At 33.9% G+C, this 15,751-nt stretch overlaps 1 long non-coding RNA gene, 1 other non-coding gene and 1 pseudogene across 2 annotated transcripts; 1 reads left to right on the top strand and 2 right to left on the bottom strand.

Annotated features, from left to right (window-relative positions):
- Positions 1–329: 329 nt before the first annotated feature.
- On the bottom strand, positions 330–6,743 carry LOC114744294 (MDIS1-interacting receptor like kinase 2-like; annotated as a pseudogene).
- On the bottom strand, positions 2,028–3,076 carry LOC114744286 (uncharacterized). Its single transcript, XR_003740081.1, has 3 exons — positions 3,047–3,076; positions 2,347–2,453; positions 2,028–2,047 (listed from the first exon to the last, which is right to left on the bottom strand). It is a non-coding gene; the product is annotated as an uncharacterized LOC114744286 (long non-coding RNA).
- A 6,731-nt stretch (positions 6,744–13,474) lies between the features above and the next one.
- Positions 13,475–13,577, top strand: LOC114744295 (U6 spliceosomal RNA). Its single transcript, XR_003740083.1, has one exon. It is a non-coding gene; the product is annotated as a U6 spliceosomal RNA (small nuclear RNA).
- Positions 13,578–15,751: the final 2,174 nt, after the last annotated feature.

Raw genomic sequence — 15,751 nt, forward strand, 5'->3', positions numbered from 1 at the left:
TAGGGATGTAGTTAAAAAAATTATGCATATAAAAAATATATCTTACAATAAAGATAAACGAAAGCATAAGTAGCAAAAATGTGCATTACACAACAAAGCACCAAACAAAAATTTCACAATTTATAATATCTTCCACACTATAACAACAAAGACGACTGGCTCGAAATTCAAAAATTCATGCTATCTTGAGCGCTTGGTCCCTGTCCATCAAAATAAAATGAATTAGTGCACTATAAAAAATTGTGTAAAAGTTCGTAAAAGAAAATGTGTAAAGACAAACATGCATAAAACATATATACACAAGCCAAGTAAGCATACAAGAATCAGGTCTAATGAAAAGTCTCTGTTTCAATCATGTTGGCAATGGTTCTCATGGTCGGTCGAGATTGAGGGTTGGTTTGTATGCAGGAAAGAGCTATTTGCCAAATCAAAGCCAATTTGTTAGAGTTTTGGTGCTTCATTGATGATAAACGAGGGTCCAAAATATCTTCCAAGATGATATGGCCATTCCCACACATCTGAATACATGATATAAAATCACCAGGATGCTCTCCCATTAGCAACTCAATGGCCAAAACACCAAAGCTATACACATCAACTTTCTCAGTCACTGCCATTGTGTACGCAAGCTCTGCACAAAGTACGCAACAGGGAGTAAATAATGATTTGCAGAATAAATTATTTAAGAAGCATATTTATATTTGTTTTAATCATATTTACTCACCTGGAGCAGCATAACCGTATGTGCCAGCAAAAGTGGTCCAAATTGATGAATAGATTTTCAAGAACCTTGCTATGCCAAAGTCTGAGCGATGGACTTCGAAGTTTGAAGATAATAAAACATTCTTGCTTGATATGTCTCTGTGAACAATGGCTGGATTACAATCATGATGTATATATGATAAGGCCTCTGCTAACCCCTTGATAATATGAGCCCTCTGTGACCAACCCAACTCTAATGCTTCTTTATCGTTTCTAAGCATATCAAATAAGCTCCCTCTTTTGATGTGCTCATAAATTAGAAATGTGTGCAACCTTTGTGAGCAGAATCCATACAACTTCACAATGTTTCGGTGGCGAGTTTTGATCATGGCTTTGATCTCATTCTCAAAAGCTTTTATATTCTTAATGTCTAAGCTATTTTCCTCACATACAAACTTTTTTATAGCAAATACTTTATCCTCCCCTGGCAATGTCAACTTGTAGACTTTTCCAAATGCCCCTGCACCTATGCAGTATTTCTCATGAAAGTTCTCAGTCGCTTCAATTATGTCATTGAAACATCCTACCTTTAACCCCTCAGAGTACGCATTTGTAAGCGTTATGGTTCAAGCAGATCAAAGTACAAGCCCGTGGATTAAAATTTTCAACCTAATTACTCGGGTTACTTTTCACTGTTTAAACTCCAGATTTCAGGTCCAACTTTGAAAAATCATAACTAATTCTACAAAAATCAGAACAGAGCAATTCCAATTTTCACTTAAAGCTCTTTCAGTCTTCTACAAGGGAAAAATAACTTTTAGGGCTCAAACCTTGCAAATTAGTACAGTTTATTCGTTAAATATCACTGTTCAAGTGGTCGACACAGTACTTTCCAGAAATCCTGTCTTTACTTTGAACAGCCATATCTCTTAGCATACACATCCATTTTTCATGATTTACCACTTATTTTAAAGCTTAGGATGTGTCCTGTATAGACACTAAATTTCATGGCTAAATTCATTCATTTGGTCTGCCTCATCATTGGCACCAATTCATGACTCATTTAGGGACATTCTATCCCTTCAACTTAATTCAATCTTTATAAACAATTTATTTCTCCACCTCTTGTCATGCTATAAATCCACATAATATCTCCATACATAACCTTATACCATTTTACATATCATGACATTTAATATCATCATTCCACATACATGGCATATCAAACATAAATTGATAAACTATGTTACATAACTTAACATGTTATAAGACCATAACATGTTCTTGACTTCTTCCATCAATCCTGCATTCCTCATCCTTGACTCTTCCTCCATGCCCTTTATACCTATTAGGAGTTGTTAAGGGAGGGTGAGATTTGGGAGAATCTCAGTAGCAAACACTACCCATAAGCATGCAAGACATAATGCAAATGCACGACATGTTATCATAACATCATCATAGGAAGGCCATGGAAAGTAAGCTAAAGTATTTCATGCTTTCATAACATATTGCCAAGGCAAAACATAACATAAACTTGCAAACATAACTTTGCAAACATTTCATCATAGCTTAGTCACATCATGGCAACACAATCACATCATGCAAGCATACATATCAAGCACACAGTATAGGTAAGTTCACTACCTTGTAACATAGCTTCCCTCTTGCTTTCCGTTTGCTTCCCCTAACCTTCCAAGTGTTTGAGCCTTCAGTTGACATAAACAAGACATCCCCTTGGATGTTCCAAGGTCCTAAACACATCATGCGAAACATCAATTAGGACCAAGTTATCAACCTATTCCACACTTGGCTCTTACTTGATCACACTTTGTTTCTAACTTCTCTAACATAAACCTTATCATTTCCCATCCTTAAGATCCATTTCTTGTCAACTAGGACCACTTTAGATGGCCTTAGATTCAAGAAGATCAAATCTGGAAATTTTGGTTTTCGGTACTGTTCACGCAGCAATTCCAGAAATTTTGCTCAACTTTGAAAATTCATGATTAATTCTAGAAAAATCAAAACTGAGTGGTTCCAAGTCTCACTGAAAGCTTCTCAAGTTATCTTTAAAGGAAAAATAGTCTCAGGAACCAATTCAATGCCGAACAGTACCAGAATTGTACGGAACTCGGAACTTTTTCAAAAGTTCAACACTGTTTCCAGATTTCAAACCCTAACTTTGAAAAATCACCATAAATCGTACACATATTCAAATGAAGTGTTCTACCCATGGATTTAAAGCTTACAGAGTGTTCTTTAAGCATGAAAAATTTCAGAATCAGATATGAGCAGCAACTAATTCGAAATAGGCATCAAATCAGATGCGATAGCCACCACATACCTTGATGTTGAAGCTTGAACTGGCTTGGAACCACTTGGCCTTTCTTTCTCCCTCTTCTTTCTCTCTCTAGGAACCATTTTGCAAGAGCTTCCCCATGGATTCCTTATGCTTGGGCGAAATGGTAGGGGGAAGGGGGTATTTATAGAAAGCTAGAACAAATCCTGGCCGTCGGTTCCGATTCGATCTCGGCCATCCATTCTTTCTTCTTGAATAAGTAAGCTCCCTCTCCAAGAAATGTGACACGTGTCCAAGGTGATGTCATCTTGATGACATCATGCTTACATCATCAAGCCACATGTCTTTAATCCGGCCGCACACGTGTCTTGCATCCGACCTTACACGTGTCTTGCATTCAACCGTACACGTAATACCTTCTTTTCCCATCTAACCGTACACTTATCTCTTCCATATTCCTTCATCATTTTGGCATTAAAATAGGGAGGAAATTAATATAAAATTCGTGCAAAATACTACCCTTAGGCATTCCTCCACCTATTTTGCCATTCTGCACCGTATCGGGTACTTTTTTTTGAGTCCTGACCTACCCGGTACCACTGGGACATGTTCTGACACCATTTTCTCATCTTAATTAAATACATATATCGCGCCATCTTAGAGGAGTATAGATGAAAATAATTAGCTCCACTGACAGGCTACTTAACCTTACTGAGTCATGCAGTAGAGATTTCACTATAACGGGTAGACAAAAGATTGTCTAAAATATTCCCATACTGCATTCTGATTTTTATGCTGTCCATAAATATCTTCTGGTGACTCAGCATGATGACTCGTAGGTGTCATGATTGCATTTGGTGACTCAGCATGATGACTTGTAGGTGTCATAATTACGCTTGACGACTCAGCATGCTGACTCAGCACCGTCATGATGGCCCTTAGATATTTTCTTTCTCTTTTTCCCAGAAATATTATTAAATAATACTAATCGGGGTTACCCTCTCTGAATTCTTTCTATCGGCTCGTAACTCCGTTGATCCGTCTCTGGGTTTCATTCCTTCCCTTTCATCACGGGATATTCCTCTAATTTTTCTCGGGTCAAAAGTCAAACTCTAGACAGCTATTTTGACTTTCCCCGGATAGGGTATAAATAGGCTTTAAATTTAATTAAAGCTAACCTTGTCAGTTTCTGGGGCTGGAAGTAATTTTATAATCTGTGTAAATTCCTCAACTACTGTTCCACAGTTTTTCCTAATTATTTGAGGCCGTCTCGTACCTTAAATAATTCAATTTGAGTCACTATCTCAAATTGCTCAAAAACCTGAAATGACTTTAGGGCATTTCCGTCATTTCTAGCCTTATATTGACTTTGGGATCCTATTCCCATTTTTCTGGAATTTTTCTGAAACATTTGGGCCTTTTTTGATAACTTCGAACATTGATCGGCCAGAATTTTTATTATTCACAATTAGGTCCCTACTTGGCCTAGGAATCTTTTCGTTGCAATTTAGTCCCTCCTTAGGCCTAACCTTCGGAACCATCTCTTGTAAGTTTCTGGCATAACCTTTGGCCCTTAGTTGTTTCTAGTTCGTCATTCTTTAGTCCCCGAACACTATTGTTTTACACATTTGCCCTTGGAAAATCTCTTTTTTCTTCCGAGGGATCTTCGAGACTTTCGTTGCATTGGACTTAGTAATCATCCTTTCCTTGTGCTATTACTTGTATCTATGAGCCAAAATTTGGGATGTTACAGTCATCATACATGATTTTGCCATCAAAGTGCCATATTGAGAATGGATTTTCCCTATCGACTTTAGCTTTCTGTTCTAAAGCTCTAGAGTTTCTCTTACTTAGAATGACATAAATCAAAAGTAGCACAAACAAAACAATCAGTGCAGTTGCTATAGAGGTAGTAACAATTATCACAGCTTTCCTTTTGTTACTTCCTCTAACTAGTTTTATAACCTTCACATTGCATGGTTGCAAACCTTGGATCCTCCCGCATAAGTTTTTGTTGTGACTCAAATCCACTAGATTGGAAGAACTAAAAATCCCACCATCTTGTATTGGCCCCTCCAAATTATTGTAGGAGAGGTTGAGGATTGACAAGCTTTGCATTGTCGTTAGGGAACTATGGATAGGACCTGACAAATTATTGTGAGACATATTCAAACTTATCAAGTTTTTGAGTTTACTAAGATCCACAGGGATTTCACCAGAAAGTGAGTTAAAACTCAAGTCCAAAAAATCTTGTAAGAATTCAAGATTTCCAATTTGGTATGGGACTTTGCCAATGAAGTCATTATTGCTCAAGTTTAAACGCAACAAGTCTGTTCAATCACCTATCTGGGATGGGACTTGTCCTCTAAGCATGTTTGATGACAAGTCTAAAGTTTGCAAATTTGACAGCTTCCCAATGCCAGTTGGTAGGAAACCTAACAATTTATTGCTGCTCAAAGGTAAAACAGACATCCTACGAAAATTCTCTATCTGGGGAGGAATCTCTCCAGACATTTGGTTGGAAGATAGATCAAGTTTCTCTAATTGGTCCAACTGAAAAATCTCATCTGGTATAGTGCCATTGATTGAGTTTCCAGCCATTACAAGAGATTGTAGCCTCTTGCAAGCACTCCATTGTGCAGGAAGTTTCCCTTGTACCTTATTGTAGCTGATGTCAATGTAATTAAGATTGGGATACACTCCAAAATCTTGATTTGCATAACCTGTCAGTTGGTTATGTTCAAGTCAAACTCTAAATAAGGATGGGCAATTTTTTAGGCTCATGGGGATTGGACCAGTGAAACTATTGTAGGCAGCACTGAAATTGACAAGCTTTCCACCTTTGCAAACTTGTGGTGGCAACTCTCCAGAGAAGTTGTTTTGAGCAAGATGCAAGACAGTTAAAGAAGAGAGATTTCCGAATTCTTGGGGAACAGGGCCATATAATTTATTTATGTGGAAGCGCACATCAGATAGATTAGTCAATCTACCAAAACTTGGGGGGATCATGCCTGAGAGTTGGTTTTCAGACATCCTAAGAACACTTAAATGTGTACAGTTTCCGAGGAATGAAGGAATAGGCCCAAAGAAGTTATTCCCATCTAGAGCCAACACAGCTAAATTTCTTATATTCCCTATTAATTTCATTAGGAATTCTGCCACCAAGCTTGGTGTCTTGAAAGAGAAGATTTCTAATCCCAATCAATCCAATCTTAGGTTGATCAGAACCATCTGGAAAAAGACGTGGGTCTAATATTCCAGTTATGTGGTTTCGGGAAAAATCAAGTTCATAAACTTGAGTCAAATTGGCAAGAGAAAGAGGTAAAGTGCCATTGAGGAGATTAGTATTAAGATCAAGGATTTGTAGTTTAGTGAGGACCCCAATGTCTTCTGGTATGCTACCGGTGAGGTTGTTTGAGTTGAGATCAAGACGAAGAAGATTCGGAAATGCAGGAAAGTTCAAGTTTTGAAGGGTACCTTCAAGGCCTGTGTGTGCCAAGTTTATTCCGATGACACTTCCTGTAGAATTATCACAAGCTATTCCACGCCATGAACATGGGCTTTGATCGTTGTTGAAAAGTGGAAGGAACCATGAATCCAATATTGGTTGCTGTGGGAGACTGTGCTTCCATTTGATTAGAGCTTCAGCTTCAGAAAGTCCTGCACTGAACTTGCATGGTGAACAAAAAAGCGAGAAGATAAGATTAAATGCAAGGAAGATACAAGGTTCATGCTGAGCCATTGTTTAGAATGCGTTTTTGTGCAAAGCGGATTTCGTTTTTTATAGCCCATTCGGCATCATCAAAATGTTAGAAATTAAAATTTTTGTGAAGGATCAAAATGGAAATCATTATTTCTAACTTATCATTTTATTTGCAGTTGACTTCTTGACTTGTTTATTTTTAAACCATAGCTCTTGCATTTTTCTCTTTTAAGTTGTGATGGAAATCACAGATTGAGATGTGATCATTGTTTTTCAACCAACCTTTGATTCCCCTGTAATATCCTAAATTTTGTCTTAGGATTTACGTCCAAAAAAATTAATTAAAAAATAAATAAAATAAATAATATTAGATTATTATAAAATAATAATATTATATATATATATATATATATATAAAGACGACTTTCTATCTGTGGAAAGTCTGGCATAAATTTATTAGGGGGAGCTTCCCCTAATAAATGTTTGAGGGATAATATATGCCACACACTTCCTTTCCGTTAGGCAAAAGAAAGAAAGAGAGAAAGAGGGCAGGAGAGAGAAAGGAGCAGCTCGGTGATCATTGTGAGAGACAAGACAAGTTTTGGGAATAATTTAGGTATATAAAATTACTTTTTTTCATTAAAATTTTTTCATGAATATTTCCTATATATTTTAAGCTTTCTAATGACAGTATTACTATAGCCATTAGAAAAAATTTTGAGATTTAGGTGTGGAGTAAGTATTGAGTTTTGATAATAGCTGACCATAGAAATTTATAGGTAAATGAGTAGTTAATTTTAATCGGTTTAGATTTACCTATTTGTTGATGTTTAGTATTTACATTAATTTGTTTAATTGAAAAATATGTTATATATGATATATATATCATATTTTTTACTGATCAAAATTAAGTTAAATAATTTATTTGGGTTGTTTGATATATTATTGAGATTTTAATCAGTTTAGTTTTATTTATTGGGTGATTTGAGGTTTTAAAATAATTTTTTTAGCTAAAATGTTCATTATTTATGGAAAAAAATCTGATAGTTATGCCATTAAAATTTTGATTAGATTATTTATTTATAAATATTTGAGGTACTATTGAATTTTTTTAATGGTTTGGTTTTGAGTTTTAAACTTCAAATAGGATTTTTAGAATCTAAAATATAATAATTTCATATTTGAAAATTTTGAAAAATTCTTTTTATTAAAGTAAATAATTCGGAGGATGTGAATGAATAATTTTGGCTTGTTAGAAAATTATAAGTTAGTTCTAAAATACTTAATTTTGGGTTATAAGAGTTGTGAAAATTTAGAATAAAAATTAAATTAAATTAAAATTTTAATAATATATAAGCTTAATTAATTAATTAATTAGCTTATATTAATATATGGTTATATTAATTGTATAGATTAATTATTGGTTGAATAAGGGATTGACCTTATAGTAATCCTTTCTATTGCTTTGGCAAGATGTAACCACTTTTCACTTGTTATATGTGCTAATATGTTGTTTGTGAGTGTTTTGCTATTTTGGAATAATGATGTGCTATTTGAAACTCAAGGAGACATGTCATACTTTTTGGCTATGAAAATTTGTGTTGTAGGACTTTTGGAATTGTGATTGAGCCGTTTGAAAAATATATGATCTATATGTTATGGATATATATATGTTGAGAAAAGATTGAGATATTTCTCATTATATTGTGAATGATTGGTTGTTATTTAGATTTTGAGTTGAGTCCTGCTCTGCCACGTGATAAAGCTGCCATTTGTGTACATCAGTTAGCTTCCTTCTTCTCCCATAGTGAGAGATATACCTTTGTAACTTCTTATTCATTCCCTAAAATGAGGGATAGGCCTATATGTCTAATTAATCCCCCATAGTGAAAGATAGACTTATGTAGCTTGTGTGTCAGCTCCCATAATGAGGGTTTAGATGATTGAGATGATCTGAATATACATGTTTTATATTTCTATTGCTATATCTATATTTCTTGAGAATTAATCACTGTCTCACTTGATATCTCATGAGTACATGTTAGTGTGTATGATGTGTTGGAAAGTTAGTTATTGAGGCTTTTGTATCAACCCCATGTTTTCTACTATTTTCAAGTGATAGTTTAGGTAGTGGTCCATCAGGGAAGGCCCCGGAGGCTTAGTATGCTGTTATAGCTTGTATAGCCTCCCTTCTTTTTGTTTTATGTGTTGATTTATTATATATTGCCACGTAGGGCTTATCTACTTTGATGTGTAAACTGAGACTTTTGATTACTGCTATTTGATGAGAGGACCGTTAGGAGGCTAGAGGCCTACAAGACTTTGCATGTAACACTATTTTGAAAGTCTTGACTTTTGATGATTGAACTTCATGACTTATTTTAAAATGATTTATCAGTTCATATATTTGAAAGTATGGGTTTTGTTTGGACCAAGAGTTGAATGGTATTTCTGAACTTTGGAAGTCCAAAGCACAAATTAATTATTGATGTTGCTTGTGACATAAGTATATTTCTTTTAACCATGATAGTGATTTTATAATTTTTAAGATTTTTTCTTTGTTGTTATGGTTAATCTTTTAAATAAATTATTTCATTTAATCTAAATGAGTTTTTGGAAAAACGGTTGTCACACCCCCAACCTGAATCCCAAGAAATTTATATCCTGCCTTTGATTTTTTTTTTCCCCAGTAGATGCAAATAACATATTGTCTTTTTATGTATAAATTTTTTTTCAGAACATGACAAAGTGGAAGATATTTTTGTTATCAGAAAAGAAAATTCGATATTCTTTGATTCAAAACATAGAGAATGTCGACAAGGCGTAACTTTGCCTTGGAAGCTTATGAAATTACAGGGCAACTGTGGCGACAGTACAAAGTCATCCAAGTCTTTTTTGACTTTCTGTGGTTAACGAAGAACAATAAATATTGAGATTAGTCAATTAAATTGACAAAAATAAGTCCAACCCAGCTCCCACCGATTAATGAGGAAGACTACTTTTCACGATTTTGCTCTTGCAACTCGGCTCCACTGAAGGAATTTGTGGGGAGAGGTTGAACGTGGAGGAGTGGAGAAGGATTCAAGGTGTTGTTTTGACCTGTATTAGCTGTGGTACTAGATATAAATATAAGAGATATCTGGAAATTTATGATACGCTACTAGAAAAATATCTTGGGATGCTAAACTCACTAAAACTTGTTTGATTTAGGATATAAAAAATTACTAATAAAATACTTCAAGATACTTAATACACTAAAATTAGTCATACGGGTTTGTTTGAAAGAAAAGTTTTGGGATGTTTGATTGATCACATGTTTGTTTGACGTAACGTGAGTGTTTGGAACTGCGTGTGGGATACTTCTACGACGACTTATGGACTATCAAATTGGCCAATAGTTTTCAACTTTTCATTGCTGAAAAGACGGCTTTAGCTTTATTGATGCTCAATACAATTCATTCTTCCTTTTTTTTTTTGGTTATACATATAAGAGGGTCCTTCCCTCCCACATATAGCCAGTGTATAAAGTTTTTGTAATTTATAAATTTTTTGAAACGCCTATCTTTTCCTTCCGAGCACCTGACAATAAATTAGACTATACAAGCTGCATTTCTCACATAAATTTTGTGCTTATCCTTCTGAATAGAGTAGGACCGTGGGAGGGCTCTTCCTTTTTTCTTTTTTGGTTTTTAAATTTTATATATATATATATATATATACCCACTCCCACCGGCACCAAACGTCACGGTCCTTGGCATTGACCGAATTTTCAAAGCTTTGAATTGGTACAGTGGCGTTGAAAGCTTGAATAGATTGTGGAGGTGGTGGGCAAAATGATGATTCCAAATTTTACTAAACGCCTAACCCATCTTATGTGGTTCTAGAATGCGGCCGAATTTTCTTTAACTTCTTTTTCTTTGCACTTGTATTTGAAAGTTGACGAAAAGTTGAGAAGCGTATTGAGAAATTTTAAAATGTGGAATTATTTTCATGCACTATGAAGAAGCATGTGAACTGGATTCTTTAGTGCTTTTAACATGATGAGAAATTTTTGTTAGACTACCAAACTAAGCTAGCTCATAGATTCCTGTACTGTTTGGAAAACTTGGTCCCCACATTATTATTTCCTTTCTTTTGTTCTTTTTTTTTTTGACCAGCATTATCATTTCCCTTCATTGAATTCAAAAGCAGCTGGCCCAATGTCATTCTCCACATTGGAATATACGCATGTATGCATTTAATGTTGCCAACTTTGCTTCAATTTTTTTTCCATTTTTAAAGAGAGAAATTATACGAGCTGTAAGTTTGGTGTTTTCTAGAGGCTGTGAGAGATCAAATTTAGAATGTCATTTCCAGTGACTTGTATTTACTTCTAAATTCAGAGTCATACCTGAGCGAGGAGTCTTCTAGCGTTACAAGTTTTGCCTGATAAGGAGAGTTGACCCCTAAGCGATCGAAGAAAGAGAAATAGACTTCCTCTTGCATAAAATTAAAAAGCTTAATTAAGATCTCTTCAGCCAGTTCAGCTAACTTGTATTGACTTTATCTGGTGTAACAAAAAAAAAAAATTCAGCTGCGAAATGCCCCTTTTGTCAACTAGCTTTTATATTAAGAACTTGAAGTAGTATGTTTGTAGGAGTGAGGGGCAATCAAATCATGTTGTTGGGATTTTTTTTTTCCATAAAATTTTTTGGAGACTTAGTTTTAGTTTAAATATAATATAATTTCAAAATGCATATAGCATATATTATAATTTTTATAAAATAGTTGTAATGTTTAATTTTTAGTGCAACCAGCATCCTAAAATATTTTTTAGTAGCACTCAATGCCCTAAGATAATGTTTAGTCAATCCAACATGTTATAGGATTTTTTGGTAAGAACTTGGTATCATAAGTTTAAAGTGATATTGGGAAAAATACTTTTCTTATGATAAAGATGTTAAGAATTTATTATAAACTATAAGTTCTACTAAAAATGCAAAAGTATGTTTTTATCTTGAATTTTATTTGCTCTTTTGATTTTATAAAATGTAAAAACGTTAATTTTATCAAAAAATACAACATTTTGAATTTTTATAATTTCTTATTGACTTATAAATTATAAAAATTCAAAATATGGGATCTCACTGTAATTTTTCCTACATTATATCTAATTTGCCAATCAAAACTCAATATTCGAATTTTTTTATAATTTATTATTGACTTATAAATATGTGTTGAGATTTTGGTGGAATAATTAATTATAAAATATGTATATATAAACAAATTAACCTAAGTGTTATCTCCCAAGACGACATCGACGAAAAAGTGTACTCATATAATGATATAAATGAGGATTGGAACTGGAACTGGAGCTGGAACTGGAAGTACCAGGCACGGAGTGACTGGGTGCTTTAACGTAGATGCTGATGTTGTGTCTTTTCACGCGTCATTAACGTTAGAATAAGAATATACTTTCCATTTAGAGTGGAAAGGTTAAATTTGATTTTAAATATAATTTCTTAATTTATTTTATCTTCTATTATTTAAAAAAAGTATCCTTATTGATTGTAACGACTTTTAACAAGAGATGATTATAGTTATTTAATGCATATTATTAAAGATGATAGCTTAGAGAAATCAATACATATTCATGACAAATAACTAATTTAATTAATTTTCTTAATATTCCTCTTGTCTTAAATATAAGACCTATTTTATAGTGTAAATTGTATTACCAAATAGGTCTTATATTTAGAATTAGAGGAGTACCCCCAAATTGATGATTTAGCTTTTATATTAAAAACCATATGTGTTAATTTATTGGTTTGATTCTTTGGAGAAAGAATATTCTACAATTTTGATGCTTTAAAATATGAACATTAATAGCCTGTATATTGCATTTTATTTAAACATTTTTTAGTCCAGTAATTTTAACAGTATTAATTGTATTAGAAAAAATATCTATATTAAAATTTTACTTATTAACATATTGAGTTTAATTTTTTGAAAAAACAATGACTAATATAAAAAATTATTATCTGAGACTATAACAGTAATGGAAAATTGAAAGGAAACTCATAAAATTCAAGAGTCCAACTAAAATTTTTTATAAAATTAAAAGATTAAAAGCAAACTTTACTAAAAGAACAGCAACTATTTTGCCAATTAAAAAAAAAACAGCGACTATTTTGCCGACCAAAAAAAAAACAAGAACAAAAAAAACAGCAGCAACTAATCAACAATATGATCTTTCTTAGGACGGAATTTGTCCGTCATTAATTTCCTAAATAAAAGGGAAAACCAATCCCTGGGTCCTCATGCTTTCATGGAGTTTTTAATTAGGACCTCATGATTTTATTTTTATCAATCAACTCCCTGTTTTTTCCTCCATTAGACCCGTTGCTCCTTGAAGAATTTATTAAAAACAAGACAAAGGACCAACGGAGTTAGCTAACGGTGTTGAAGGCGTACGTGAATGCTGAGAAGATTTGGAATTTCTTGACTCTGATATGAACAGAAAGAAGAGAGCAAATGGCCATCGGTTCGTGGGAGAGTTATACTCCAATAAGTGAGAGATCTGAGTGGAAATTAGAAATTTTATTGGTCAGGGTAGAAATTACGAACACAGGGATTTCACCAAAAAAGAAAACAACAACAACAAACAAATACAAGTGACTCTGATTAACATATTCTATATGTATATTTGTAAACAACGCATTAATAAAAAGGACAAGGGGGAATACAAATGTTCAGGACACTGCAAAGACAAGAAGACCCAAAAGAAAGACGTCCCTGCAAGGACATCCCATAAAATTGGAACGATATAGAAAAGATTACCATGGCTCCTAGGTAAAGATGACAAGCACAAATTGAGAAAACCCAAAAGAAAGACCACAACAAAGTAAAACAATACAACGAACGACAGATCAAAAAGTCACAGGAAAGTACATTAAGGAGTTAGTCAATGCCTTCTGTTCCCTCTTGAATCCGTCTTTGGCTCCAGTGAAACATATCAACAACAGGTAACATTTTATTTATTTCTCAACTTCTTCCTCTCAAATTGCCGGCGCGGCAGTGTGTCATAGTTGTGATCTATAGGTTCTCCCATACCATGGCCCCCTCCTGAACCGGAATAGCCAAATCCTACATTAATAAAAAATGTTAAATTGCAGTACACCAAAAAAATATGAAATAACTGCACGTTTAAAGAAGAAATCATTTATCACAAGTATGAAGATCGGAAGCGCCAGGCTGAGAACTAGCGAGAGAAGAAAGAAGCAACACGAAAAGAAAGAGAAGCAGCCAGAGAACAGAGTTCCCCTTAGAAGCCATAACTAGTGTTGATGGGAATATCTCTACACGCATGACCTGTGAATTTATAACACTGAGCAAGGGGGGACTTGTGACTTGTCATTCAATTATTTTTCCTTTCTTTAATGTCAAAACTGGAATGGTCTAGACGGTTCAGACCGAAAATTAGTGAATATGCCTATTTGTCCATTTGTCAGGTCTGATTCATTTCCTGAACCGAAAAAAATTTTAAGCTGATGCATGGTTTGAATCGGTCTCACCCAGACCTGGACATAACCTGGTTTACGCGGTTGTTTTGGGGGAAAAAATCAGAAGAAGAAGAAATTAATAAATATGGACTAAAGAAGAAGTAACACAGAAATTTTTTTTTAAAAAAAAAACAAAACAAAAGGATGACTGTCTTCCTTTTGCCCTACGAGTTGATTGACCTTGATATTCACTTCCCTCTAACTCTGGAGTGCGTCTGAAATGAAGATAAGGAGGGGTGGACTGCGGAGGTATGTGAAAATGAAAGATGGAAATTAAAAAGGAAATCTGAAACGAAGAAGAGAGAGAAAAGGAAATAGGGAATCTGAATCAAAGATTTAAATTACACAAATGACTTATCACTAGTATGCCCCGAATCTAAAATTTCACAATGTTGTTAATTTACCTGTATGCCCTTTTTTATTTTGCTGCTTCGCTCTCCCTATTTGAAATTTGCCTCTTAGATAATACAGCAATAGCAATGACATTTTTAATTCAAAAGAGGGGTGTAAGTGAGTTAGAAGACACCTATATCTACTGATACTCTAGATTATCAACTCAATTTTAAGTGCACTTAATTGGGTCATTACATGCTCTGTGATTTGAGGAGGGAATTAGCTGCCCTAGGTTGTTATACAATTGTGGTTTTCAATCAATTAATTTGGTGTTCTTGAAGCAATAGATTTAGTGCTTTGATTAATTTAAGCTGCTATTTGATCACTCTCATTTTTATTTGATCAACGCGATTCTTCGTGAGAACTTAATTTATTATATACTATTTACTATTTTTGGGTCCGTACACGTGTGCCGCACATTAGCGTCTGTTTGGCGCAAGGTACTGAGTAAAATTTTTAATAAACTTGATTTAAAAAAATTAAAGAAGTGTGGTTAAAACTTTTAATTAATTTTTCTTACTTTCTTTTTATCTCACATATTCACTTTATCAAAATTTTACAGCTCCACTTTTCTGGTTTTTAAAATCAGGTTCATTAAAAAAAAATTTCCCTCCAATCCCCTCATACTAAATATAGGGTAAGATTTCGGGAGGAGCAAGAGGTATGACGTCCAGGTGAATTTTTTCTGAGTTATCATTTTATGCGCGATTGACTTGTTGACATTTTTTATGTTTAAGCCACAACTCTTGCATTTTAATCTTTTAAGTTGTGACGGAAAGTGCCACATTGGAAGGTGATCGTTATTTTTCAACCAACCTTTGATGTTTTTTCTTTTTGGGCAATAGACGCAAATAATAGATTTTCTTTTTATGTATTAAATTTTTTTTTCCAAAACGTGACAAATTAAAGTGGAAGATTTTTTGTTATTAGGAAAAAAATTGATGATGCTTTGATTCAAAATATAGAGAATGTCGAAGAGGTGTAACTTTCGCTTGGAAGCTTACGAAATTATAGGGCAGCTATGGTGACAGTACAAAGTCATCCAAGTCTTTTTTTACTTTTTGTGGTTAACGAAGAAGAATAAATATTGAGATTAGTCAATTAAATTCTTAC

This window comes from Neltuma alba, unplaced genomic scaffold, assembly GCF_004799145.2.
Source record: "Neltuma alba isolate B1F8T4 unplaced genomic scaffold, ASM479914v2 tig00004328_pilon, whole genome shotgun sequence".
In the NCBI taxonomy this organism is placed as follows: Eukaryota; Viridiplantae; Streptophyta; class Magnoliopsida; order Fabales; family Fabaceae; genus Neltuma; species Neltuma alba.